Source organism: Chlorocebus sabaeus, chromosome X, assembly GCF_047675955.1.
Source record: "Chlorocebus sabaeus isolate Y175 chromosome X, mChlSab1.0.hap1, whole genome shotgun sequence".
Lineage (NCBI taxonomy): Eukaryota > Metazoa > Chordata > Mammalia > Primates > Cercopithecidae > Chlorocebus > Chlorocebus sabaeus.
The window spans coordinates 25,564,379-25,592,270 of record NC_132933.1 but is presented as its reverse complement, the minus strand read 5'-3'; positions in this window follow the sequence as shown (position 1 = coordinate 25,592,270).

Genomic DNA, 27,892 nt, shown 5'->3' with positions numbered 1-27,892 from the left:
AACTAACCCCCAAACTAGCAGAAGAAAAAAATACTAAAATCAGAGTAGGATTGAACAAAATTGAGACCCAAAATTCAACGCAAAGAATCATGGAAATGAGAGAATAGACAAAGAGAAAGAGAGAGATCAAAATAAGCACAATCAGAAATTACAAAGGTGACATTACAACTGATCTCAAAGAAATACAGAAGATCCTCTAAGTCTACTATGAAAACCTCTATACACACAAACTAGAAAATCTAAAGGAAATGGATACATTCCTACAAACATACAACTTCCCAAGATTAAAATAGGAAGAAATTGAAACCCCAAATATCCAGTTTCTAAACTGAATCAGCAATAAAAATTTTACCAACAGAAAAACAGTCCTAGACCAGAAGGATTTACAGCCAAATTCTATCAGACGTACATAGAAGAGCTAGTACCAATTCTACTGAAACTATTCCGAAAAATCAAAGAGGAAGGAATCATTCCTAATTAATTCCCTAATGCCAGCATCACTCTGGTGTCAAAAGCTTCCAAAGACGTGACAAAAAAGAAAACGATTTTCAATATTCCTGATGAACATAGACAAAAAACTCCTCAACAAAATTCTAGGAAACTAAATCCAGCAGCACATCAAAGAGTTAATTCACCATGATCAAGTAAGCTTCATTCCTGAGATGCAAGGTTGATTCAATATATGCAAATCAATACATGTTATACATGACATACAGAGAAGTAAAAAGAAAGACTGTAAAACCATCTCAATAGACTTGGAGACAGTTTTTTATAAAATTCAAAATCCCTTCTTGATAATAACCCTCAACAACTAGGTATCAAAGGATCATACTTCAAAATAATAAGATTCATCTATGACAAACCAACAGCCAACATAATACTGAATGGGAAAAAATTGAAAGCATTCATTTTAAGACATGGAACAAGACAAGATTGCTCATAGCCATCACCACTATTCAACATCGTACTGGAAATCTTACCTACAGTTAGAGTCCTAGCCAGAGTCAAGATAAAGAAATAAATGGCATCTGTATAACAAAAGAAGAAGTCAATCTATCTCTTTTTACTGGTGATATGATTATATACCTAGAAAACCTTAAAGACTCCACCCAAAGGCTCTTGGAATTGACACACGAGTTTAGTTTGGGTTCAGGATGCAAAATTAATATAACATTTCTATACACAAAAGTCAGTGGCATTTCTATACACCAATAAAGTTCAAGCTGAGAGCCAAATCAAGAATGCAATCCCCTTTACAACAGACACACACAAATAAAATAACTACAAATACATCAAGCCGAGAAGGTAAAAGATCTCTACAAGGATTACTATAAAACACTGTTGAAAGAAATCATAAGTGACACAAACAAGTGAAAAAATATTTCATGCACATGGATTTGAAGAATCAATACTCTTAACATGGCCATACTCCCTAAAGCAATCTACAGGTTTAATACTATTCCAATCAAACTACCAACGTCATTTTTTACAGAGTTAGTAAAAAACTATTCTAAAATGAATGTGGAACCAAAAAAAAGCCCAACTAGCCAAAGCAATTTTAAGCAGAAAGATTAAATCCAGAGGCATCCATTACAGTATTTCAGACTATACTATATGGATGGTGAACTAAAAATATCTGAGACAGGTCTCAATCAATTTAGAGAGCTTGTTTTACCAAAGTTATAGATGTGTCTGTGACACAGCCTTGGAAGGTCCTGATGACCTGTGTCCAAGTTGGCTGGGGTATAGCTTGTTCTTATACACTTTAGGGAGACATAAGAGATCAATCAATATGTGTAAGATCTACATTGGTTAGGTCCAGAAAGGTGAGACAGCTCAAAGCAGGGGCTTTCAGGTTATAAGTAGACAAGAGATAAAAGGTTGTAATGTTTTCGGTCTTTGGTCAGCTTTTAGCTGAATACATAATTTACATGTGAGAGGGGGGTAAAGGAATAGTTACTTATGCCTTAGCTTGGCTCAGTGAATCTGCATTTTTACATAAACAATAAGGGAGAGAAAGCAACACATACACATTTTTCTCAGGTGACTTTGAGTTCTGTCCTTTGTTCAGCACCAATGACGATAAGCTATCAATTTACATTGCCAGGGTATAAAACAACAGAACTGTTTTAGGGCAAAGATCTTGAGGTTCATGAAGAAATTTCCTTATGGGCAAATTGTGAGGGAGGTATGTACATTTTTATACTTGTAGCTATCTTATTTAGAAATAAAATGAGAGACAGGTTTGCCTGACTCCGTTCCCAGCTCAGCTTTTCCCTTTGGCTTAGTGATTTGGGGGTCATGAGATTTACTTTCCTTTCACAGGCTACAGTAACCAAAATACCATTGTACTGATATAAAAACACATAGACCAAAGAAACAGAAGAGGCAATACAGAAATAAAGCCACTCACCTACAAGTAACTGACCTATGAAAAAGTTGGCAAAAATAAACAGTGGAGAAAAGGCTCTCTATTCAATAAATGATGCTGGAAAAACTGGCTAGCCTTGTAGAAAAGAATAAAACTACCCTCCATTTCATCATATACAAAAATTAACTGAAGTTGGATTAAAGATGTTAATATAAGACCTCAAACTACAAAATCCTAGAACAAAATCTAAAAAACAGTATTCTGGACGTTGGGCTTGGGAAATAATTTATGACTAAGTCCTCAAAAGCAAATGTAACAAAACAGAAAACTGAACATGGGACCTAACTAAAGATCTTCTGCAAGGTAAAATAAACTATCAATAGAGTAGACAGACGACATACAGAATGGGAGAAAATGTTCACAAATCATGCATCTGACAAAGGTCTAATATCCAGGATTTATCAGGAATATAAAAAAGTTAAGAAGAAGAAAACAAATAATCCCATTACAAAGTAAGCAAAAACATAAACAGGCACTTCTTAAATGAAGACATACAAGCAACCAACACATGTATGAAGAAAAATTCAACATCATGATCATCAGAGAAATACAAATGAAAACCACAATGAGATATCCTCTCACACCAATCAGAATGGCTATTATTAAAAAGTCAAAAAACAGTAGATGGTGACAAGGCTGTGGAGAAAAGAATGCTTAGGCAGTTTGTAGGAATTTAAATTAGTTCAGCTACTGTAGAATGTATAAAGCAAAAAGTATCTGAGACAGATCCCTGTACATTATGAAGTTTATTTCCCCAGAATTTAGGAAATGCCCAAGAAAAAGGAACACAGTAATCACAGAAACAGTCTGTGTTCTGTGCCTTTCTTCACAGATGATTTTGAGGTCTTCAGTATTTAAAAGGAAAAAGGAGAATTGAGGAAGAAAAGGGAGGGTACAGTCACATTACTCAATCCACATGGTGCAAGAGAAAAGGAGCAGAGAATGGAATAGTCAAGTATGTATTAGTCTCAAGCTCAGTAAATCTGCACCTTACATAAGATAAGGTGAATATAGAGTAGCTACCTGTGAAGCTACCTGGCCTTTTATCTGTAGCTATTTGCTTAGGAACAAAAGGAAAGGCAGTTTCTTGCATGACTCAGCTTTCAACTCAATTTTTCCTTTGGGCATAGTATATTGGGGTCCTAAGACTGTATTTTCCTTTCACATTTTTCCCTCCTCTCTTTATTAAATCTTTTGGAGAAAGCACTGAGAATAAAGTGAGTTTCTAGGCTAGGATGCTTTATTCCTAGACGGATAGATTCCATGTTTTAAGGAAAGCTTATTTTTAGCAGGTTATGGAGTCTCACATCTCATGAAGACAAATTAGGATGGGAAGAAAGACAGAAAACAGCAATGAAGGAGGAGTAACCAGAAAGGGAAAACAAGCCTGGAAAACTGACACAAGCCATATGTGGTTTATGTATATAAATAAGTTGCTCTTATTTTCTTCTGAGTTTTAACTTGTCTAGCTTCTATTTACAGGGCTTAAGACAAGCACAACTTTGATGTTTAGTGAGTTTAAATCAGCAAGAAAAATGGAAAGAAAAATGAAAAAGTAGAAAACATTACTCTGGAGACTTGTAGCTGGAAAAATTTTAGAATTCAGTTCAAATTGCAGAAAAATAATAAACATTGAAACATATTGGATAAAACTAGGGTCTAATAACTGGTATACTGTAGTTTTTTAGAAACATACTTTTCTCTATTAAATTCCCCAATTTTTAAAAGGCAAACTCGTAGAAGGATCAATTTATTTTTAAAATAAGGTTTAGTCTCATATTTGTCATGGTTATTTGCATGAAATGCAGCAATAATAATAATATGCCATGTAAGCTCTTTTTTTTTTTTTTTTTTTTTAAATAAATGAGTTTGCTGGAATCTTTTTAATAAGGGATCTAAGATTAAACCTTTTTTAAAGCCTTAAGATCAGTCAAGGATTTATCTGTGCCTGCAAATACCTTTATGAATTGGGTGAATTTCTCTCTTTTTGAGGTCCAAGAACATTTGAAGTTTCTGGGCCTGTCAGAAAGTAACATTCTTTACTTTCCACAGGTCAGGACCCTGTAAAGGACAAGGAATGAGGCGTTTTTCCAAGGGGCTTTTATTGTCTCTGTAAGTCAGCCTCATTTTCTCAAGGCCATCTGAAAATATGACATTCCACTCCAAGCTTTGGTAAAATAACCTGTGTCTCCAACATGTCCTGTTATATGAGAAATCAGAGTTTTATTTAACTTACGTAAGTAACTATATTGTCATAAATTAAGAATTCTCACAAAAAACTCCCACATTTTGAAGCTGACAAATTATGTTTTACATTTTGGTCATAAGAGCATATTTTACTCAATTGTTAAAAGCTGTAAGTAGCTTAAAAGAAGAAAAAATTATCTTGGCTCTGAAAAACAAAATAAAAAGTATCAGCAAATGTTTTAAACAAAAAGTCATAAAATTTTTTTTTTCACTCTTCTATTTATTCAATTCATGCAGTTTACTACTATTGTGCTCAGTATTGGATTAGCAATCCTGATGAATACATTAGTTATCCATGAGAGTCCTGGAAGGTTTTTCTCTATTCCAATGACACAAACTCTAAATTTATCAGGAACCTATATTTATGAGTGCTCCTCGGACTACTATAGCTTATTATTAACTTCCCTATAAAAGTATCAAAGTAAAGCAATTGTAGATGACAAAAGTCTTAGAACAGCCATAGTTAAAGACAAAATTCGTGAGAAAATTTGGTTATTTCTGAGGCATACAACAATTTAACATAATAATCATAATTACTATAATACTTCATAGTATACATTAAGAAATATCAGAATCACAGGAATCTCATACAAGTTTGCAACAAAAATTAATAACACATATAAATACAATTCAAAAAGGGTTGAACATTGTTTTATATTTGACAATAATTTCTGTATTATCTTATTATATAAAACAATAGAATATTATTATACTACAAAATAAAATAATGAAGTAAGAAACATTGAATTTAGAATTTGATTTTGGAAAGTTTATCAAATGTCAAAGGTTGAAAACACTTCATGTCAAAAAATAGAGTCACAGGTCATTGTAAAATAAATCATTCATTTAGCTAAGGTGATAACTCTATGATTTCCAAAAAAGAGCAAAAAACTTTACTCTTCGAAAGAGGAGACTTACTTTCCCAAACAATGTCATAATAAAGACAATGTGAGGCTAATTAAATCTGTCTCTCAAATCTTGCAAAGAAATCAATTACATTTTAATCATCTTGACCATAAGATATAATTTTCATAAACCTTTTTATAATCTTTTACAATTGTTTATGAAATGGTGGTTTAATGTTCAAAGAAAACCTTGTTAACCTGGCACAGGGGTCCAGACACTGGTTTGCATTAGTGTGCATTTTATGTTAGTGTTTAATTTATAGAAAAACTCTGAAATAATTTTATCTCTCAAACTTGGCCCTTACAATCTCATGCACCCAACTCTTTTGTAATAGTACACGGGCCTAAACATGTTGAATAGTTGTATGTTCATGTGTCTCATGAATGCAGTTTATTTTGATTGTCATTTTCTCTGGGGTTTGAAGATGAGGCTTTAACTGCTGTCAATATTTAAGATTTAGCAAGAGTTGATGTCTTTTTTTAGACCCAGGTGTCAAAGCCCTGTAACTTGACAGCACAAGGATGTTGAAAGAAACACACAACGGTGCATGGATGTAATAATCTTATTTTTAAAAAAATTTTAATCTCAGTTTTGCTAAGTGAATCAAAAGCTTAACAATGATGACATAAAAAATTATTCTGATAATTAGGCTATTTACCAAAAGGAAAAAAAAAAAAAACACCTATGGCAATGTGATGACTTTTCCCTATGGGGAGTCCTTTTAGATTACCTGCAAGTCAAAACGAATGAAAATGGTACTTGAATTAATTAGACATTGGAGGAGTGCATCTTGGGTAATAAGTGAATATTTTTGGTTTCATAGAACAATTTAGACATATTAAGAAAAGACGAGTACAGAAAGTTATATTGGAAGAAAACGTTTTCTTTATACTTTTAGAATAAAACATTTTTAACATCAGGCTACAACAGCAGTTAGAACCTAAGGAAAAAATTATGGGAGCTGATGAAAAAGTTGAAGGAGAAAGTTATTATCTCAGGTCTTCTCAAAAAGGAGAAAAAACCTGAAAAGGGTAAGAACCAATAAAAGTTGAATGTTTGGATTAAAATTAAAATATTTTATAATTTTTTGAGTAAATTAATACCTTGTAAAAATTTTGTTTAACCAATTTTTAGTGTATTACTGTATTTTTAATATCAAAACTCAGTCTCTAGAAAAATTATTATAAATGATATTCTTTTAATTATAGCCAACTTAATCACAAAGATGTTTTTAATTCCTCTTTATTCAAACATTATTAGTACTTAAACAAGTAATTGACAATAAACTTGGACTTTGTGTTTTATCTTAAATATAATCTTTCTTAAATAGCTACTTATTTCATTTTAGGACAGAAATTTACTGTACAAGATTTGTTCTCATATAAAATTACTTTTCTTTAATAAGAACATATTTTTTAGAAATTTTTTTCTCTAATATATATATTTTTTAATTAGAAATGACCCAGATAGTTAATAAATGTCTATTATTTAATTTAATATAGCCTTAGATTCTAAATTATTTGAAAAACTTATTTTCAAGCATTTATTCATTTATTCATTTACATTTACTTAATTGATTTATTATTTAGTAATAATTGACCTAGTTTTTTTTAAATGAAAATTGCAATAGCCATTGTTTGGAGTTATTTCTCTGTTAATCATATTAGAGCTTGTGAATTTCTGGTGTTTACCTAAGTAAGAAACTTAAGGTTGCATAAATGGGTCTTTTACTAATAGCTCAGGATTTAGCTGTTTTTATTAAACCAACAATATTAAAATATCTTATTTATCAAAAAAATACACAAATATAATTCTGTTTTGGGAGGCATTTATAGCTTTATAACCCTCATGCCAAATTTTGACAACTTATCATATTTAGTAGAGATAAAATAAAAAACTGTTTGACCAATATATCTAAACAATGATGTATGCTGACCAATCTGAAGACATTTCTAATTTTATTTTACCAAAAATTTTAAATTCAGCTTATTAATTAAAAATTTACTTAAGTCACATGAACTTGAAAAAGCATTTAGGATTAAAGTTTCTACTTTTTGATAAAAATTTTTTTTACTAGTTAAGCCAACTAATTAGAACATACATATATATATCTATATTGAGCAGTGAAACATTATATACAGAACACATAAATACATACACAGACACGTAGACAGGAGATCTTATAAATTTATAAGACTGTTTTTTTCTTTCTTATTTTAGACTTCCAATTTTTTGATAACTTATTACACTATCCAAGGCAATTGTCAGCTAGATAACCCTAAATCTGCATACTAATGAAACAGCTCTAAGGTGAAACTCAGATAGCAAAAATTTACATATCAAAATATATAGAGAGAAAGTCTGGTTGTGTTAGAAGAAGATTAAAAATGTATGCCAAGTCAAACATAAAATTATAAAAATCTACCAAAGGATTTTATAATGGGACCAATTTTATTTAAATAGGTAGTTCTAAATTTAGTTTTTATGTTTTAACTGGACCACTGAGCTCTCAGAGGAGCCCACACTGACTGCTGGGTCTCCAAAAAGAGAGAGATATCATGGGACTATGCCATGTCATGCCTTTACAGTGTACTTTGCTATAAAAATATTTCTTTACATGTCTGAACTGCACTCTTTCTTATCTTAAACATACAAAGAGTAGCCCCTGTAGCAATAACTATTTACTGTAAACAACTGCCATTTAATCATTTATAAAAATTTATCAATTACCATGCTATTACAAATACCAAGATAAAAAATTTTGTCATAACGCAAAGTGATTTTTGATACCCTCATAAGCTAAAAAGATCAGGTAACACAATGCAAAAGAGCACAGAGTTAGAACTGAGGGGAATTTGCCTTTGGCTCTAGTGACTTCACAAAGAAAGCAGAAGACCCTAAAAGAGGGGTGAGTGGCATCTTTTTTCTGAGTTACTGAAGGAGTCTGAGTGATTAGAAGCATTCTCTAGGTCTTTTCACTTGGTACAGAAGATGGCAAAGGGGAAGGAGGAATAAAGTGGAAGAAAAGCAAATGAAAGAATAGTTTTTCAAGAAAAGAAGTTAAAAAAGAAACAAAGCACATGGTGTTTTCTTGAAAAAGGCTTCAGTCCACTGGAAAAAAAAATTCCCAAAAGCAGGATAAAAAGAGAAGAAACATAAAGATAAAGCCTGTGTATATGTGTGTGTGTGTGTGTGTGTGTAGTGTGGATACCAGCTTTTAATTAAGTTTACTTTAACTATAAAGCTCCTAAAAAATTCTTTCAAATCTCTCACTACTCTATTTTAGCTAGAACTAACAGCTGATATACTAAATTAACATAAATATCAAACCAGAAAGAACTTTATTTAACAGCCAAATCCAGGCTGCCACAGTGAAAAGAGCAGAATCTTAGCTACTGAAATACAGCATGAAATGGCCACTACTGTTCTTCTCAGAAGAAAACCAGACAAACTAGAGGCAGCTTGGTTAGTAAAAGGCAACCTTCTTATGTAAATGAAATCCCTCAAGAAATCAAAAAAATGTTTTTGATCACTGTTTGTTATTTGTTATTTTTGCAGCTGCAGGGAATTTTAGCCAATTCAAAACCCTGGTTCCGCATAATTTGGAATTCTCATTTGGATTTGACCTTGTTGGGTGGAGTTGGTCAAATCCAATGCAAGAAAGATGAAAACAACAACAAAACACTCTGAAGGTAAGCAGAAATTAATTCGTGGCTGGTTGTGAAATCTTAACTTGTAGTCTTTAAGGAGAATTTTCAAGACAGAATGCCAGTTTAGCTAATTACCTACGAATGGTGCCCTGGCTGAAGACTGCTCTCTACCATCTCAGAAGCAGGAAACTTGCCTTCCCTGTTGTAAGTGAGCTGAAATTCCAGAAAGGAGTTGCCTGTCCTCCATCATGATGGAGGTGGGAAAACTCGCTTTCCTTGTTGGAAGTGAGTAAAACTCCAAGAGGAGGAGCTGTACAGCAAAATAAACCTTAGCTCTCAACCGAGTTTAGTGAGATCGTGGATTCTGTGGAGGGGGAAACTCCCAGAATTTGGAAAATTGTCTTTGAGCAATAACGACAATTTGAGATTGAGCAATAAACATAGTCCAGGCTGTTGCCATGAACCCATAGGAGATTTGTCAAACCCACCTCCACTCTGAGTCCCTTCCATTAGTGGCCATTTTGTAAACTGAAAAGGATCTAAGACAGGTCTCAATCAGTTTTGAAGTTTATTTTGGTAGAACTAAGTACATGTCCAGAAGAAAGGAAAACATAAATCACAGAAACAGTCTGTGGTCTGTGCCTTTCTTTAAAGATTATTTTGAGGGCTCCAATATTTAAAGGAAAAGTGTGCCAGAAGGAAAAGAGGGAGAGTATGGTTACATTACTGAATCCATATGTTACAAGATAAAAGATGCAGGTAGGAAAATAGTCAAGTATGTATTATTCTCATGTTCCGTAAATCCACACTTTACATAAGGTAAGCTGAACACAAATTCTCATTCAGATTAGACCTAGTTGGGTAGAGTTGGTCAAATCTAAAATATATTCAAATGTTGATCGAAACTAGAGCTCTTAAAATTACATCAAAAAACATGAAGAAACCATCTGAGGCAAATCATAATCAAATTTCTGGAAACAGTGAGGAGAAAATTTTAAATATAGACAGAGAAAGAAGATAATACATAAAGATTACCATATATATATATAAAAAAAGATAATAACAATAGTAGGCTTCATGTTAAAAATAATTAAATCCGTGAGAGAACGTATGACATTTTTAAAGTAAATTACTGTCAACCTAGAAATATATACCCAACAAAAACAGCATTCAGAAATTAAAGATAAATATTTTTAAGATAAAAGATAAAGTGTTAGTAATTACCAGACCTTCACACACACAGATAAATGTTAATAAAATGTTCAGAAAAATGTAAAATTATACATGTGGAAATCTGGGCATTCATAAAAATATAAATAGTACTAGAAACTATATACAAAAACATATAAATATAAAGATTTGTGGGAGGTAAGTATAAAACATTTTCATTTTAAAGATCTCTTTACAAGATAGTTGACTAAAGTAAAATTATACAGATTATAAAATTAAAATATATAACCTGGTAACCCGAAGGACAAGAAGGTGAAATAGAAATTTTCAATTGTAAGGCAATTAAGCAGTATAATATTAACCAAAGGTTGGCTATAATAAACTAAATATGTATATTGAAATTTCTATAGCAATCAATAAAAAGCAAAACAAATATAGTTAGTAATACATTTGGTGGGAAAAAATAAAATTAACTTTCCATTATTTCCAAATAAAGCAAGAAATGAGGTAAACATAAATGAACAAATAACATATGAAAGAGAAAATAAATAGTAACATAACTGATTTAAACCACAAAATATCAATAAGTGCATTAAATCCCAATGGTAAAACAGGCATTGTCTCAAAGAACTATTATGTGAATCATATACAGCATTTTAAATTTTCTGGTATTCATATTATTCATGTAAACATAGAAGATTAAATTAACTTCAGAAATATATTTTATTTAACCTAGTATATTTAAAATACTATAATTTCAACATATAATCAGTGGAAGAGTGTATTAATAAGATATTGCATATCATTTGTTTCCAGACTAAGTCTCCAAAATCCCATGTTTATTTTATACTTATGACACATCTAAATTGAGACTAGTCATATTTCAAGTACTCAATAGGTACATGTAGCTAGCAGCTAACATATTGTAAAGAACAGAGCCAAACTTTCTAACTAAAATAGATTATCATAACGTATATGAAAGCAAAATTCAAATGCATGTGGTTTACGTAAAACAAACTTTAAATATAGGAACACTAGTATGTTAAAAGTAAATGAAAATAGTATGTTATACAAACACTAATCAAAAGGAAGCTGGAGTGGCTATGTTAATATTAGAAAAAATAGAGATAAAAAGTGCTATTTCATAAGGACATAATATTCTAAATGGGTTCATAATTTAATCATAGAGTTTCAAAATGCATGAAGCAAAAACTAATAAAGGATAAACACACAAATTTGAAATAATAGTTGGAGATTTCGATACTCTTCTCAAATAATTAACAGAATAACAGAAGGAAAATAATTTAGGTAATTGCATTAGTTAGAATTTATAAAATTTATTTTTAATATATCCAAATACATGTCATTTTCTAGCTTATACAGAAAAAGTCACCATGATAGATAATATTTGGGGTCATAAAATGCCACAATAAATGTAAAATCTTAAAATCAAAGTGTATGAATTAGATTGTAAGGCTACCTTAACAAAATAGTACACACTAGATAGCTTAAACAGCAGAAATTAATTTTCCCACAATTATGGAGATTATAAAGCTGAGACTATGGTGTCACCAAGTTGGATTTTTACTGAGGCACCTGCCCATAGCTTACGAATGCCCTCTTTTTTGCTGTGATCTCATATGGTTTTCCCTCAGTTTGTGTGTTGTTGATATTCTAATATCTTATTCTTATAAGGATACCAGTCATATTGGATTAGGGTCCATCCACATGATCTTTTTACCTTAATCATCCCCTTTAAAGCCCTATCACCAAATATAGTCTTATTCTGAGGTATGGGAATATAGGGCATCAATAAAATAATTTGAAAAGGGATACATTTTGACCTTTTGACCTATAACAGTGTGTCTACTAACCAAAATACATTTAAGCAAGATTAAATAACTCAAAGTTACCTTAAATAATAATAATAAATAATAAACAAAGAAAAAGGGTAAGGACTATTAATACCAGCCACCTGGTAGGGGCCACCGTAGTATCCAGTGGTCTGATCTGTAGAGGACATTGGCAGTCCAATAGCCATTAAAGTTGTGGAACCCCTTTAAGAGAGAATGCTGGCGTGTCCATCCCTCCCAAGAAGGCAATGCTATTGTGCTGCCCTGGAATTGGAGCAACCATCTCCCAAACCCCCTGTGCACCCCAGATCCCAGAACCACAATCTTCCCATGATTACTTATGCCTAGGACACCAGGGCCACCCTGGAGCAAGAGCACCCATGCTCAGGAACCAGAGCCAATATAGTCTGTGAAAACCCATGCTCTGGGTTCCAGATCCCCAGCGGTACCACAAGCACCCATACTTTGTACATTATTACCAAAGCAGCAGTGGGGTTGCCTGTACCCTGTGCACTGGTGCCACTGCTGCATTAATTCCAGTAGTTGTGGTCTCTCCATGCATGCCAGTATTCCTGATCCCAAGTCTATGGCTGCTCAGTGAGCTTCATGCGTAGACCCTAGTGACATTACTATCACAAATCTACCCATGTGGTGTACCTGGCTTTTAGAGGGATACCCTGGGCTCCAGCTTCCTTGTAGGAGAAAAAGAGATCAAGAGTATGTCAGTAGCTTTTGCCACAGAAGATTCCACCGGTCCTTACTGCCACCACAGACAACTACCATCTTATGTGCTGAAGACCCCCAAAATCTTCATTGACACTGACCTCAGATGACAAACCTACATGGAGACAACACTGATGCACCCTCACCAGAGCTGGAACTGCTGTACTCCCCCACTCTCCACTCACCCAGCCATCACTCACACCTACAAGTACGTGAAGGTCGTTCCCCAATTAAAGCAGTGCGAGAAGTTTGGAAGAGGTGATTTCTCAATAAATTGCACAGACATCCATGCAAGGCAACAAAATTATAAAAAACTAAGGACACATGACACTACCAAAGGAACACAGTAATTTTCCAGTAATTGATCTCAAAAAAATGGAGATCTGTGGATTTTCTAACAAGGAAATCAAAACAATTGTTTTAAGAAGCTCAGTAAGCTACAAGAAAATACAGATAAACAATTCAGTCAAATACAAAAACAATATGTGAAGAAAAATTAAGTTTAACAGAGAGAAACCATAACAGAGCAGAAATTCTAGAGCTGAAGAATACAATTAATTAAATAAAAATATAATATGATAGAGAGTATTAGCAAAATTGATCAAGCAGAATAAAGATTCTGTGAACCCAAAGGTCATGTGAAAATGTTCTATCACAGGAAATAAAAGAAAATAGAATGAAAAGAAATAAATAAAGCCTACAGGATTTACTGGACACCTTTAAGAATAGCTAAATGGTTTAAAAAATACTCAAGTATATGCTCCCTACAAAAGACTCACATCATTTTTAAAGACACACATAGACTGATAATGAAGGGAGATATTTTATGCATCTGGAAACCAAAAGAGAGCTGGGATACCTATATTTGTATTGGAAATAATAGACTTCAAGTCAAAAACCAAAAAAAGAAATAAAGTTTATATATATATATATATACACACACACACACACACACACACACACATATATCTATATGTACAGAGAATGTTGGTAGAAATAGAGAGAGAGACAGCAATACAAAAATAGTAGGGCACTTAAATAACACACTTTTATCAATAAATAGAACATCCAGATAGAGAAATAAAAACAAAATATTGGACTTGTTACTTTATGTTAGATCAAATGGACCTAAGAGAACACTCCAACTAATAGCAACAGAATACAGAATCTTATCAAACACACAGAGAACATTATTCAGGGTAGGTGCATTAGGTTACAAAACAAGCCTTAAGAATTAAGAAGATTGAAATTTTATCAATATCTTTTCTAACAACAGTAACAATAACAATTGGATTGGAAAACAATTGGATTGGAAAACTTCCAAGTATGTGGAAATTAAAACACACACCCCTGAACAACCATTGGATCAAATAACAAATGAAAAACAAAATTTTAAAATATCTTGAGACAAAAAAATGTAAACACAACATATCAAAACTTATGGAACTTAGCAAAATCAGTTAGAAGAGGGAAGTTCATAGGCATAAATGTCTTAAAAAAGAAGAAAGCTCTCAAATAAGCAAATTAACATTACATCTCAAGGAATTAAAATAAAAAAAATACTAAGCATAAAGTGGGTAAAATGAAGGAAATAATATATGTCAGGGCAGAAATAAATGAGAGACTAGAAAAATAACGCGAAAATCCTCAAAATTAAGAGTTTATTTTTTCAAAAGAATCACAAAATTGGCAAATATTTAGCTAGAATAAAAAAGAAGAAAAGGAAAAAAAAATCAGCAATGAAATGGGGAATATTACAACTGATACCACAGAAATACCAATGGACATAAGAGACTATTGTAAAAGTTATATGTCAAAAAATTGGATAACATAAAATAAATGAATACATTTCTGAAAACATAAAACCTACTGACACCAAATCATGAAAATAGAAAATCTAAACAGACTCATAATGAGTGAGGAGATTGAATGAATAATTAAAAATATATCAAATAAAAGCTCAGGACTGGATGGCTTCAATTCTAAATCCTACGAAACACTTAAAAATAATATCATTTCTTCTCAAAATGTTCCAAAAAGATAAAGCGTGAAAAATACTTTTAATAAAACAGATGGAGTAGAGACATTTTTTGAAACAGAAAGAATATCAAAGCTCACACAAGAATCAATAAAGTCACAGTACTCCTTTTCTAAAAAAATTCAAAACCGCATTCATATTTAAAATATATTTCATCAAATTAAATGCTTGGCATAGGTGGCTATTGGTAAATTCAACCAAATAATTAAAGAATGAAAGTACTTATTTTACCCAAACCAAAATTTCCAGAAAAGAATAGTGAAGACAATTATCAACACATCTTATAAGACCAGAGTTATTCTAATAACAAAACTAAAACATATAAGAAAAAATGTTAATTCAATATCCAGCATGATAGAAAAGAACACGTTTTTAACAAATTTTAAAGAGAAAAGTCTAGCAATAAATACAAAAGGTCATTGCCAAGTAAGTTTTATCTTGAGACTATAAGGATATCTGTTCTCATTATAAATATTGGGTCTTACACTGTCAGTCATAGTTCTAAAAGGCAAGAAAAATAAATGAAGGGCATAAAGTTTGGAAATGTAGAATATGTAATGTTACTTACAAGAGACACGACTGTTTACATAGCAAAGCCTAAAATACCAACCCTGCCAAAAAACAACCTATATAAACTTTGGCCACAATGAGATATCACATAGCACCCACTAAGATGGCCATAATCAAAAAAAGATACACAATAAGAAATATTGGCAAGAATCTAGAGAAATCTGAACTCTTACACATTGCCAGTGAGAAGGAAATCTAATTAATAACTTTAAGAAACAATTAATCTAGATTTGCCATATGACTGAGAAATTCTATTCCTAGACATGTAACCAAGGAAAATGAAATGATATGTTCAGACAAAAACCTGAACGTGAATGTTTATAACAGCATTATTTACAACCAAAAGGTGTAAATAACCCAAATATCTATCAACTGATAAATGGATGAACAAAATTTGGCAGCTCCATAAAGTGAGCAACAGTTCATAGCCATATATAAGAATGAAGTACTGGGCCAGGCACGGTGGCTCACGCCTGTAATCCTAGTACTTTGGGAGGCCGAGGTGGGTGGATCACGAGGTCAGGAGATCGAGACCATGGTGAAACTCCGTCTCTACTAAAAATACAAAAAATTAGCCAGGCGTGGTGGTGGATGCCTGTAGTCCCAGCTACTCGGGAGGCTGAGGCAGGAGAATGACGTGAACTCGGGAGGCGGAGCTTGCAGGGAGCAGAGATCACGCCACTGCACTCCAGCCCAGGCGACAGAGTGAAACTCTATCTCAAAAAAAAAAAAAAAAAAAAAGGAATGAAGTACTGATACATGCTATAACATGGATGAAACTTGAAAACATGATACCTATTTAAAGTGTCAAGACACATAGGATATAATTCCTTTTATATGAAATATCCTGAATAGGCCAATTTATAGACACAGAAAGTATATTAGCAGTTCACAGGGGCTAGGGTAGAGGGAAATGAGAGTGATTTTTAATTGATATGGAAATTATTTTGGAGTTAACAAAATGTTCTGCTATTAGTAATGATTGTTGTAAAATTCCATATATATAAAAAGTCAGTGTATTCTATAACTTAGGATTATGAATTTATTGTGTGTGAATTATATCTCATAAAAATTAAAAACAAATTTTTCCAGGTCACAGTATACAAAGTTAATAGACAAAATCATTGTAGTATATTTTATAATTAATTTTTTAACTTTTATTTTATTTCAGGGGTACAGGTGCAGGTTGGCAGTGTAGGTAAATTGTATGTCACAGGGGTTTGGTGTACAGATTATTTAGTCTCCGAGGTGATAAGCATAGTACTTGATAAGTAGCTTTTTTTTTTTTTTTTTTTTTTTTTTTGATCCTCACTTTCCTCACTCTTTCTACCACCAAGTAAGCCCTGGTGTCTGTTGTTCCCTTATTTGTGACCATATGTGCTAAATGTTTTGTTTTCACCTATAAATGAGAATATGCGGTATTTGGTTTTCTGTTCCTGCATTAGTTTGCTTAAAATAATGGCCTCCAGCTCCATCCATGTTGCTGTCAAAAAAAAAAAAAAAAAAAAAAAAAAAAAAAGTGTAATCTTGCTCCTTTTTTATGGCTTCATAGTATTCCATGGTGTACATGTACCACATTTTCTTTAGCCAGTTTACCACTGATGGGCATTTAGGATGTTTCCATGCCTTTGCTTTTGTGAATACTGCTGCAATGAACATACAGGTGCACGTGTCTTTATAGTAAAATGATTTATATCCCTTTAGGTACATACCCAATAATGGGATTGTTGGGTCGAATGGTAATTCTGCTTTGAGTTCTTTGAGAAATTACCAAACTTCTTTCCACAATGGCTGAACTAATTTGCATTTCCGCTAGCAGTGTATAAGCATTCCCTTTTCTCCATGGCATTGCCGGCATCTGTTATTTTTTTGACATTTTTAGTAATACTCATTCTTACTGTGTGAGATGGTATCTCATTGTAGTTTTGATTTGCATTTCTCCAAAGACTAATGATGCTGAGAATTTTTTCACATGCTTGTTGGCTTCTTTTGAAAGTGTATGTATGTCTTTTGAAAGTGTATGTATGTCTTCTTTTGAAAAGTGTCTGTTTACGTTCTTTGTCCACTTTTTATCTGGTTGTTTGTGTTTTGGTTGTGGATTTGTTTAAGTTACTTATAGATTATGGATATTAGACCTTTGTCAGATGCATAGTTTGCAGATATTTCCCCACTCTGTACATTGTCTGTTTACTCTGTTGATAGTTTATTTTACTGTGCAGAAGCTCTTTAGTTTAATTTGGTCCCATTTGCCAATTTCTGTTTTTGTTATGATTGCTTTTGGCATCTTCATCATGACATCTCAGCCAGTTCCTATGTCCCTGACAATATCAGATCATCATTCTGTTTTTTCTTTACTTTGGATTATTTCCAAAGACAGGTCTTCAAGTACTTAGATTCATTTTCCTTCTTGACCCAGTGTATTCTTGAAGCATTAAAATGTATTTTCTCTCTTGTTCAATTAATTCTTCTGTTCCAGAATTTGTTTTTTTGTGTAACACTTATCTCCTTTGTAAATTTGTCATTAATATTTTAATTTTTTTGTGATTCATTTGTACTGCTTTTTGGAATTCTATCTTGCTAAGGTTCTTTAGTTTCAAATTTTAAGTCGTTTTCTGTTATTTTCTGAATTTCTACTTGATTTCGGTGTGTTGCTGGAGAATTATTGTGTTCCTTTGGAGGTGCCACATGTCCTTGCATTTTCATGTTTCCTGTGTTCTTACATTCATATCTTCATACCTGGTGTAATAGTCACTTTCTCTAATTTTTTAAATTTACTGTCATAGGGGAGGATGTTTTCCTGAAGCTGTATCAATGGTGTTGGTTAGGTACAGCTTTTTGGATTTGATCCCAGATGCATGTGGTAGTGTGTAGTCTCTATAAAATTTCTTCAGTTGTAAATGGCATCAATGGTATCTTTGATTTCCTCAATGGCTTGGAGTGTGGTTATTATTAGTGGTGGCTGTGGTTAAGTTTTGTTGTGGATAGAGATGCCAGGTGCACTGCTGGAGGCAGGGTCTCTTCTCACAGGCCCAGTCAGAAAGATCTCAGGGTCTGGAAATCATCCTCTTGTTTCCTCTGTCCCAGGGGTCTACCATCTTCGTATGCTGCACTGTCCATTTTTTGAAGAAGTGGTACTCTATATAGGCTAAAGTACTGAGGACTTTGCAGCACATTTGGGTCCAGATTGTGTCATGCCACTTTAGTTCTCCAGGTGAATGCTGCGGAATGTCAACAGGGCCTCCTAAAATTAGGAAATATGAGGGCTGTGGATCTCAGAGTCTAATGAAGTTTGGTGACAGTTATGTTCTCACAATGGTGCTGTTCTACAGCCGCGTAATTCTCAGGGGATTGTGTGACCCAGTGTTAGTTACCTGTCTAGTGTAATGCCCTCACAGAGCCTCCAGATCATCACTGAACCTCGTCTCAGAGTTTGTATGGGTTCAGGAGCTCTCTTGTGCTTCAAATTGCAGCAGTTTGTGATGGGGATTTGGACAACTGAGAATCCTTCATTTACCCTGCAATATGGAGCCTCATGGGGCTCCCAGCCAATCTCAGCCAAAACGGATGCTCACTTCCTTCTCCTTCTGTGCCTCGAGTGTTTCCTGTGACATCTCTGTTGAAATCTAGTGTTCTCTCCCAGATGTTCTATTCAAAGTCTGATGATCCATTTTCAATTTGAATCTTTCCTTGTAGAGAGGGCAAGTGTCTAATGTCTCTAGTCAGCCATCTTAAAACTATCACTTCTGCTCCGTCCTCCATAAGCCACCTATATGTGATTTCATTCAATAATTTTCCCCATTTGATGGGCTCTCTTTTTACTTTCTTAATGGTGTTTTCTGAAGTACAAACTTTTAAAAGAAATTAATAATGTATAATTTATGTATTATTATTTTTTTCCTTGTGTTTTTGAAGTCATATATATAACATAATTGCCTAATCCAGGTTCAGAAGTATTTGCACCTATTCTTTCTTCTAAAAGTTTTATAGTTTTACACTCTACATTTGGGTCTTTTGTTTATTTTGAGTTAATTTTTGTATATGAGGTATATTAGTCCATTTTCACACCACTGATAAAAACATACCTGAGACTGGGTAATTTATTTTAAAAATATACATTTCATAAACTCACAGTTCCACATGGCTGGGGAGGCCTCACAATCATGGCAAAAGGCAAAAGGCATGTCACATGGCAGCAGACAAGAGAGAATGAGAGCCATTACTTTTTATTACTTTTGCAAATTTCTGCAGCTGGCTTGAATTTATTCTCAGAAAATGGGATTTTATTTTCTATTGCATTGTGAAGATGCAGATTTTCCAAACATTTATGCTGTTTTCCTTTTAAAACTGAATGCTTTTAACAGCACCCAAGTCACATCATCAATGTTTTGCTGCTTTGAAATTTCTTTCACCAGATACCCTAAATCATCTGCCTCAAGTTTAAAGTTCCACAAGTCTCTAGGGCAGGGGCAAAATGCTATCAGTGTCTTTGCTAAACCGTAGCAAGGGTCACCTTTACTCCAGTTCCTAACAAGTTCCTCATCTCCATCTGAGATCACCTCAGCCTGGATTTCATTGTGCATATCATTATCAGCACTTTGATCAAAACCATTTAACAAGTCTCTAGGAAGTTCCAACCTTTCCTACATTTTCCTGTCTTCTTCTGAGTCTTCCAAAGTGTTCCAAACTCCTCCTGTTACACAGTTACCTGAAAATGTTGCTTCCACATTTTCAGGTAACTTTACAGTAGCACCTTTTTCTACTGGTACCAATTAACTGTATTAGTTCATTTTCATACAACTGATGAAGACTTACCTAAGAATGCGTAATTTACAAAAAAATGTAAGTTTCACGGACTCACAGTTCTATGTGACTGGGGAGACCTCACAATCATGGCAGAAGGCAAAAGGCACGTCTCTCATGGCAGCAGACAAGAGAGAATGAGAGCCAAGAGAAAGGGATTTCCCACTACAAAATCATCAGATCTCACGAGATTTATTTACTACCACAAGAACAGTATGGGGGAAACCACCCCTATGATTCAGTCATCTCCCACCATTCCTTCCAAAACATGTGGGAATTATGGTAGCTACAGTTCAAGATGAGATTCAGTGAAGACACAGCCAAACCATATCATGGTGTGAGGTAGCTAGGTTCCTACATTTGCGAGTGGATATCAAGTTGTCCCAGAATTATTTGTCGAAAACTATTATTCCCCACATTGAATGGTCTTGGCATCTTTGTCAAAACTCAATTGACCATAATGTAAGGGTGTATTTCTAAACTTTCAGTTGTATTTTGTTGATTTAGATGTATGTTCTTATGTCAGTACCACACTTTTGAGTACTGCTGCTTTATAGCAATTTCTAAAATCAGTAATTTTAAAAATTGAAAAGTGTGGGCCCTTCTATTTTGTACATCTTTTTCAACACTGTATTGGCTATGTCCCAACAATTTCTATATAAATTTAGAATCAGCTTGTCTATCTCCGAAAATTGCAGTAAATATTATATCCATTTGCTATCATAAGAAAAATTACTATTACAATTCACTAGCATGAGATATATATTCACTTAGGTAGATTTTCATTAATTTCTTAACACTTGTCATTTCAGAGTACAAGTTTTGCAATTCTGTTAAATGTATTCTTAAGTATTTTTATTAATGGTACTATGAATTTAATTAGTTTTTAAAGGTCATTTTCAGTTTTCTTACTGCTTCCATATAGATATACATTTGATTCTGCATATTCCTCTTATATGTTGCAACATTTATGACTTCATTTATCACTTCTAATAGTTTTTCAATAGACAACTTAGGACTTTTTACATACCAGATGATATGGTTTGGCTGCATCCCCACCCAAATCTCATCTTGAATTGTAGCTCCCATAATCCCCACATATTGTGGGAGGGACCCTGTGGGAGATAATTGAATCATGGGGCAGATTTTTCTGTGTTGTTTTCATGATAGTGAATAAGTCTCACGAGATCTGATGGTTTTATAAAGGGCAGTTCACCTGCACAGGCTCTCTTGCCTGCTGCCATGTAAGACTTGGCTTTGCTCCTTCCTTCTTCACTTCCCGCCATGATTGTGAGTTCTTCCCAGCCATGCGAAACTGTCAGTCCATCAAACCTTTTTTTTCTGTATAAATTGTCGAGTCTCAGATATATCTTCATAGTAGTATGGAAATAGACTAATATACCATATTGTGCCATGTGAAAATAAAAATCGTTTTATATTTTTATATCTGTATGTTTTCATAATTTTTTCTTGTCTAATTACCTTGGATAGAAATTCAGTGTAATGTTGAATAGATATAGTGAGAGTAAACACCTTTTTTGTGATCTTAGTTTAAAAAAAAAAAAATCAATCTTTGCCCATTACTTATAACGTTAGCTGTTGGTTTTTTATGCATCTACTTTATCAAGTCAAGCAAGGATCTTTCTATTCATAGTCTATTGAGTGTTTTTTATGTTTACTTTGTATTTAAAAAAATAATTTGTAACATTTACGTCATTCTTTGAATATTATAACTTTGATTTCTATTATACCTAATAAAGGCTAAATGATATCTGCAGTGTTTTGATATCTATTAGGTTTACATGTTTACTCTCAGCAAATTTTTGATGCATAATGTAAGTGTATAGTAGTCTGCACTTATCCATGGGGATATGTTCCAAAATCTCCAGTGGATGCCTGAAACTGTGGATAATACCAAACCTGATTGCCGTTAATTAGAACATGTTTCCATTCATGTCTTCTATCTATAAATGTAATGTCTTTTTTTTTTTTGTCATAACTAGGCACTTATCATGCACTCTGGCCATAACTTTTGCAGGATGAGATGCAACAACAAAACTAGCACAGGTATCAAAATTAGAAGTAAATTCCAATACACCTTACATCTCTCATCTTTCTTTCTTACATAGCCTCTATTTTGACTATGAATGTTTAAATTATGTTTTGAACATCTTCCCCATGAATAATATTTAAAGAGTCTTTGTCTTATCAAAAACAGTCTGTTCTCAGATAAATGATTTTTCTACATCTTCCGCATTCTTGACCATTTTAATCCTTCAGTGTTTCTTTCCTATGAGTGCAGCTTACCACAGAGTTTTATCTGGGCTTTCTTTTTAGTAATCTATCTGCTCATCAACTTGCTAGATTTTGGGACAGATCTTCATTGCATTTCCTCCATCTACCATCCGGGACTTTTTGCCCAGTCCCAATCTGAAGATAGCATCTGGTTTGGCAACCAGATACCCCTTGGACACCAGGTGGCTTTAGTTGCCAAGCATGACATTCCTGTAAAGATTCTTATGAGGAGAGTCCATTTGCTGCCTTTGCTCCAGGACAAAGTCCACAAACATGTCTTTGAAGGTCAATAATTCCCAGGACATGGCCATCCTGTTATTCTCTGGAAAAAGGATGGAGATCTCCTCCTGAGACCTCAGCCTGGGTTTTCTTAGACTAAGTGAGGAAGCACAGGCAAAGATAAGCTGGGGTCTGAATTTGTTCAGCAGCATTCTCAGTTATGTATTCTGTCCTTGATTGCCAAAAGCCTAAAAACTCTAGTGCAGATGACAATAGATAGTGTCTATTGAGTATTTTTAACATGAAGTGTTGGGTTTTTCAAATAATTTTTCTGCAACTATTACAGAAATTACATAATCATATAATTTTTATTTTATTCTATTGATATGGTATATTACATTAATTAATTTTTGGAGGTTGAAACAATCTTGAATTTCTAACTAAAGTTCCATTTGATCATATTGGGTAATTCTTTTAAACATTGGTGAAGTCAGGTTGCTAGTATTTTTCCGAGATTGTTTTCATTTATATTCATAAGTGATACTGGCCAGTAATATTCTTTTCTTGTAATATATTCATCCGATTTTGATATTTATCAAACACTGGCCTCAGAATTAGTTGGGAAGTATTTTCTTCTCTGCTATTGTTTGATAGAGTTTGTAAAGAATTGGTATTAATGCCTTAAATGTCTTGTAGAACTCAATGAATCCCCTTGGTGAAGGGTTTACATTGCTGGAAAATTTTGATTCAATCTCTACTAAACATAGGTCTTTTTGGCTTTAATTTATTATTTTTTATTGATAAAAGAAGTTGGATATATTTATGAAGCACATGTGTTTTTTGATAGCTGTTGTATTAGTTCATTTTCATGCTGCTAATAAAGACATACCTGAGACTGGGAAGAAAAAGAGGTTTAATTGGACTTAAAGTTCCACATGGCTGGGGAGGCCTCAGAATCATGGTAGGAGGCAAAAGGCACTTTTTTTAAAAAATTTTACTTTAAGTTAGGGATATATGTGTAGAATGTGCAAGTTTGTTATATAGGTATACATGTGCCATGGTGGTTTGCTGTACCTATCAACCCATCGTCTAGGCTTTAAGCCACACATGCATTTGGTATTTGTCCTAATGCTCTCCCTCCCCTTGCCCCCAACACCCTGACAGGCAACAGTGTGTGATGTTCCCCTCCCTGTGTCCATTTGTTCTCATTGTTCAACTCCCACTTATGAGTGAGAACATGCAGTGTTTGGTTTTCTGTTCCTATGTTGGTTTTCTGAGAATGATGACTTAAAGTTACATCCATGTCCTTCAAGGACATGAACTCATTCTTTTTTATGGCTGCATAGTATTCCATGGTATATATGTGCCACAGTTTCTTTATCCAGTCTATCATTGATGGGCATTTGGATTGGTTACAAGTCTTTGCTATTGTGAATAGTGCTGCAATAAACATACGTGTACATGTGTCTTTATAGTAGAATGATTTATAATCCTTTCGGATTATAATGGGATTGCTGGGTCAAATGATATTTCTGGTTCTAGGTCCTTGAGGAATCACCACACTGTCTTCCACAATGGTTGAACTAATTTGTACTCCCACCAACAGTGTAAAAGCGTTCCTATTTCTCCACAGCCTCACCAGCATCTGTTGTTTCCTGACTTTTTAATAATTGCCATTCTAACTGGCCTGAGATGGTATCTCATTGTGGTTTTGATTTGCATTACTCTCATAACCAGTGATGATGAGCTTTTTTTCATATGTTTCTTGGCCACATAAATGTCTTTTTCTGAGAAGTGTCTGTTCGTATCCTTTGCCCACTTTTTGATGGTTTATTTTTTGTTTTTTTCTTGTAAATTTGTTTAAATTCCTTGTAGATTCTGGATATTAGACTTTTGTCAGATGGATAGATTGCAAAAACGTTCTCCCATTCTGTAGGTTGCCTGTACACTCTGAAAATACTTTCTTTCACTGACAAACCTAACAAAAACAAGCAATGGGGAAAAAATCCCCTATTTAATAAATGATGCTAGGAAAACTGGCTAGTCATATGCAGAAAACAGAAACTGGACCCCTTCCTTATACCTTATACAAAAATTAACTCAAGATGGATTAAAGAGTTAAATGTAAAACCTAAAACCATAAATACCCTGGAAGACAACCTCAGCAATACCATTCAGAACATATGCATGGACAAAGACTTAAGGACTCAAACACCAAAAGCAATCCCAACAAAAGCGGAAATTAACAAATGGGATCTAATTAAACTAAAGAGCTCCTGCACAGCAAAAGGCACTTCTTACACGGCAGCGGGAAGAGAAAATGAGAAAGAAGCAAAAGCGGAAACCCCTGAAAAACCTATCAGAACTTGTGAGACTTATTCACTATCATGAGAATAGTACAGGAAAGACTGGATCCCATGGTTCAATTACCTCCCCCTGGGCCCATCCCACAACACGTGGGAATTCTGGGAGATGCAATTCAAGTTGAGATTTGGGTGGGGAAACAGCCAAACCATATCATTCTATGCCTGGCCCCTCCAAATCTCATGTCTTCACATTTCAAAACCAATCATACCTTCCCAACATTCCCCCAAAGTCTTAACTCATTTCAGCATTAATCCCAAAAGTCCACAGTCCAAAGACTCATCTAAGACAAGGCAAGACACTACACCTATGAGCCTGTAAAATCAACGGTAAGCTAGTTACTTCCTACATACAATGGAGGTACATGGATTGGGTAAATCCAACTATTCCAAATGGGAGAAATTGGCCAAAACAAAGGGATTACAGGGCCCATGCAAGTCCGAAATCTAGTGAGGTAGTCAAATTTTAAAGCTCTAAAATGATCTCCTTTGACTCCAGGTCTCTCATATAGGTCATTCTGATATAAGAGGTGGGTTCCCATGGTCTTTTTTTTCTTTTCATATGCAAAATATTTTAATTGCTGAAGAGCTAGAATAAATTTTGGCTCACTTGCATTAACATTTCTCTTCTTGGGACTTTTGCTTCATTTTTCACAAAGTTTGCATTATTAATGCTTTGACAACTTTTGCCTAAGATTTCTTTCTCTTGATCCCCTGAACAGTAGATAGACAAAAAAACAAGCTCACACTGAAATTGAATTTCATAATTAGTCTTCAGGCTGTAAGAATGTTCTTAGAAGTTTTATGTAATAACTGATAAATCAGCAAATCAAGTCTATTCCATTTTGAAGTGTCAGGCTTTTAAATTCTTAGGAAATAGTCTTGTGATATGAAACCTGAAGAGACATGAAGACATAATTAATACAGCATTTTCCCCAGAAAAAAAAAATTTCTAATATTTATTGTAGCATCAATTACTAGCAACTTCAATACTGGTGATCTCTAGTATTTGTGTTTCTCTTCTTTTCCAGTGAGTTAAAACTAAATAACTTTCACAGCCTCATTTATAATTTTAGATGAGGTCACGAGACATATTTCTGGCCAATACAAGGTAAGCTGAAATATGTATGTAACACAAAGGAATAGCCCATTAAAAAAATCCTGTGTGATTTTAGTTCTATCTTTCCTCAACTCCCAGTCAGAGAAAGAGGCACCAATAGGGGAATTCTGGGACTGCAGGACATAACAAAGCCACAAGATGGAAGGTGCCACAACTCCTGCATTTCCTTGCATATTATAGAGTGAAAAATAAATGTATATATAAAACCCACTTAGATTTTGGGTTTGATAGCAACTATCCTATTGATAGCAATTATGCAGACTCCCTTTCTTTGATTATTCTGGCTATTCTTGGCTCTTTAAATGTTCATAAAAATTTGGAATCAGTTCGTAAATTACCACACACACATACACATTTGTGCATACACACACAGGAAACACCTTATAGAATTAAAATTTCAAGTCTGTTGAATCTATTTACAGGTTAATTAGAGAAGAATTTACAACATCACATTATTTATACCTCCAACTTAAGACCATCAGATATTCCTTAATTAACTTGAACTTACCTTTTTACCAATAATACATTGTAGTTTTCTTTTTTTATTTATTTTTTTAAATTATACTTTAAGTTCTAGGGTACATGTGCACAACGTGCAGGTTTGTTACATATGTATACTTGTGCCATGTTGGTGTGCTGCACCCATCAACTTATCAGCACTCATCAACTCGTCATTTACATCAGGTATAACTCCCAATGCCATCCCTCCCCCCTACCCCCTCCCTACAATAGGCCCTGGTGTGTGATGTTCCCCTTCCTGTGTCCAAGTGATCTCATTGTTCAATTCACACCTATGAGTGAGAACATGCAGTGTTTGGTTTTCTGTTCTTACGATAGTTTGCTGAGAATGATGGTTTCCAGCTGCATCCATGTCTCTACAAAGGACACAAACTCATCCTTTTTTATGGCTGCATAGTATTCCTTGGTGCATATGTGCCACATTTTCTTAATCCAGTCTGTCTCTGATGGACATTTGGGTTGATTCCAAGTCTTTGCTATTGTGAATAGTGTCGCAATAAACATACGTGTGCATGTGTCTTTATAGCAGCATGATTTATAATCCTTTGAGTATATACCCAGTAATGGGATGGCTGGGTCATATGGTGTGTCTAGTTCTAGATCCTTGAGGAATCGCCATACTGTTTTCCATAATGGTTGAACTAGTTTACAATCCCACCAACAGTGTAAAAGTGTTCCTATTTCTCCACATCCTCTCCAGCACCTGTTGTTTCCTGACTTTTTAATGATTGACATTCTAACTGGTGTGAGATGGTATCTCACTGTGGTTTTGATTTGCATTTCTCTGATGGCCAGTGATGATGAGCATTTTTTTATGTGTCTGTTGGCTGTATATGAATATCTTCTTTTGAGAACTGTCTGTTCATATCCTTTGCCCACTTTTTGATCAAGTTGTTTGTTTTTTTCTTGTAAATTTGTTTGAGTTCTTTGTAGGTTCTGGATATTAGCCCTTTGTCAGATGAGTAGATTGCAAAAATTTTCTCCCATT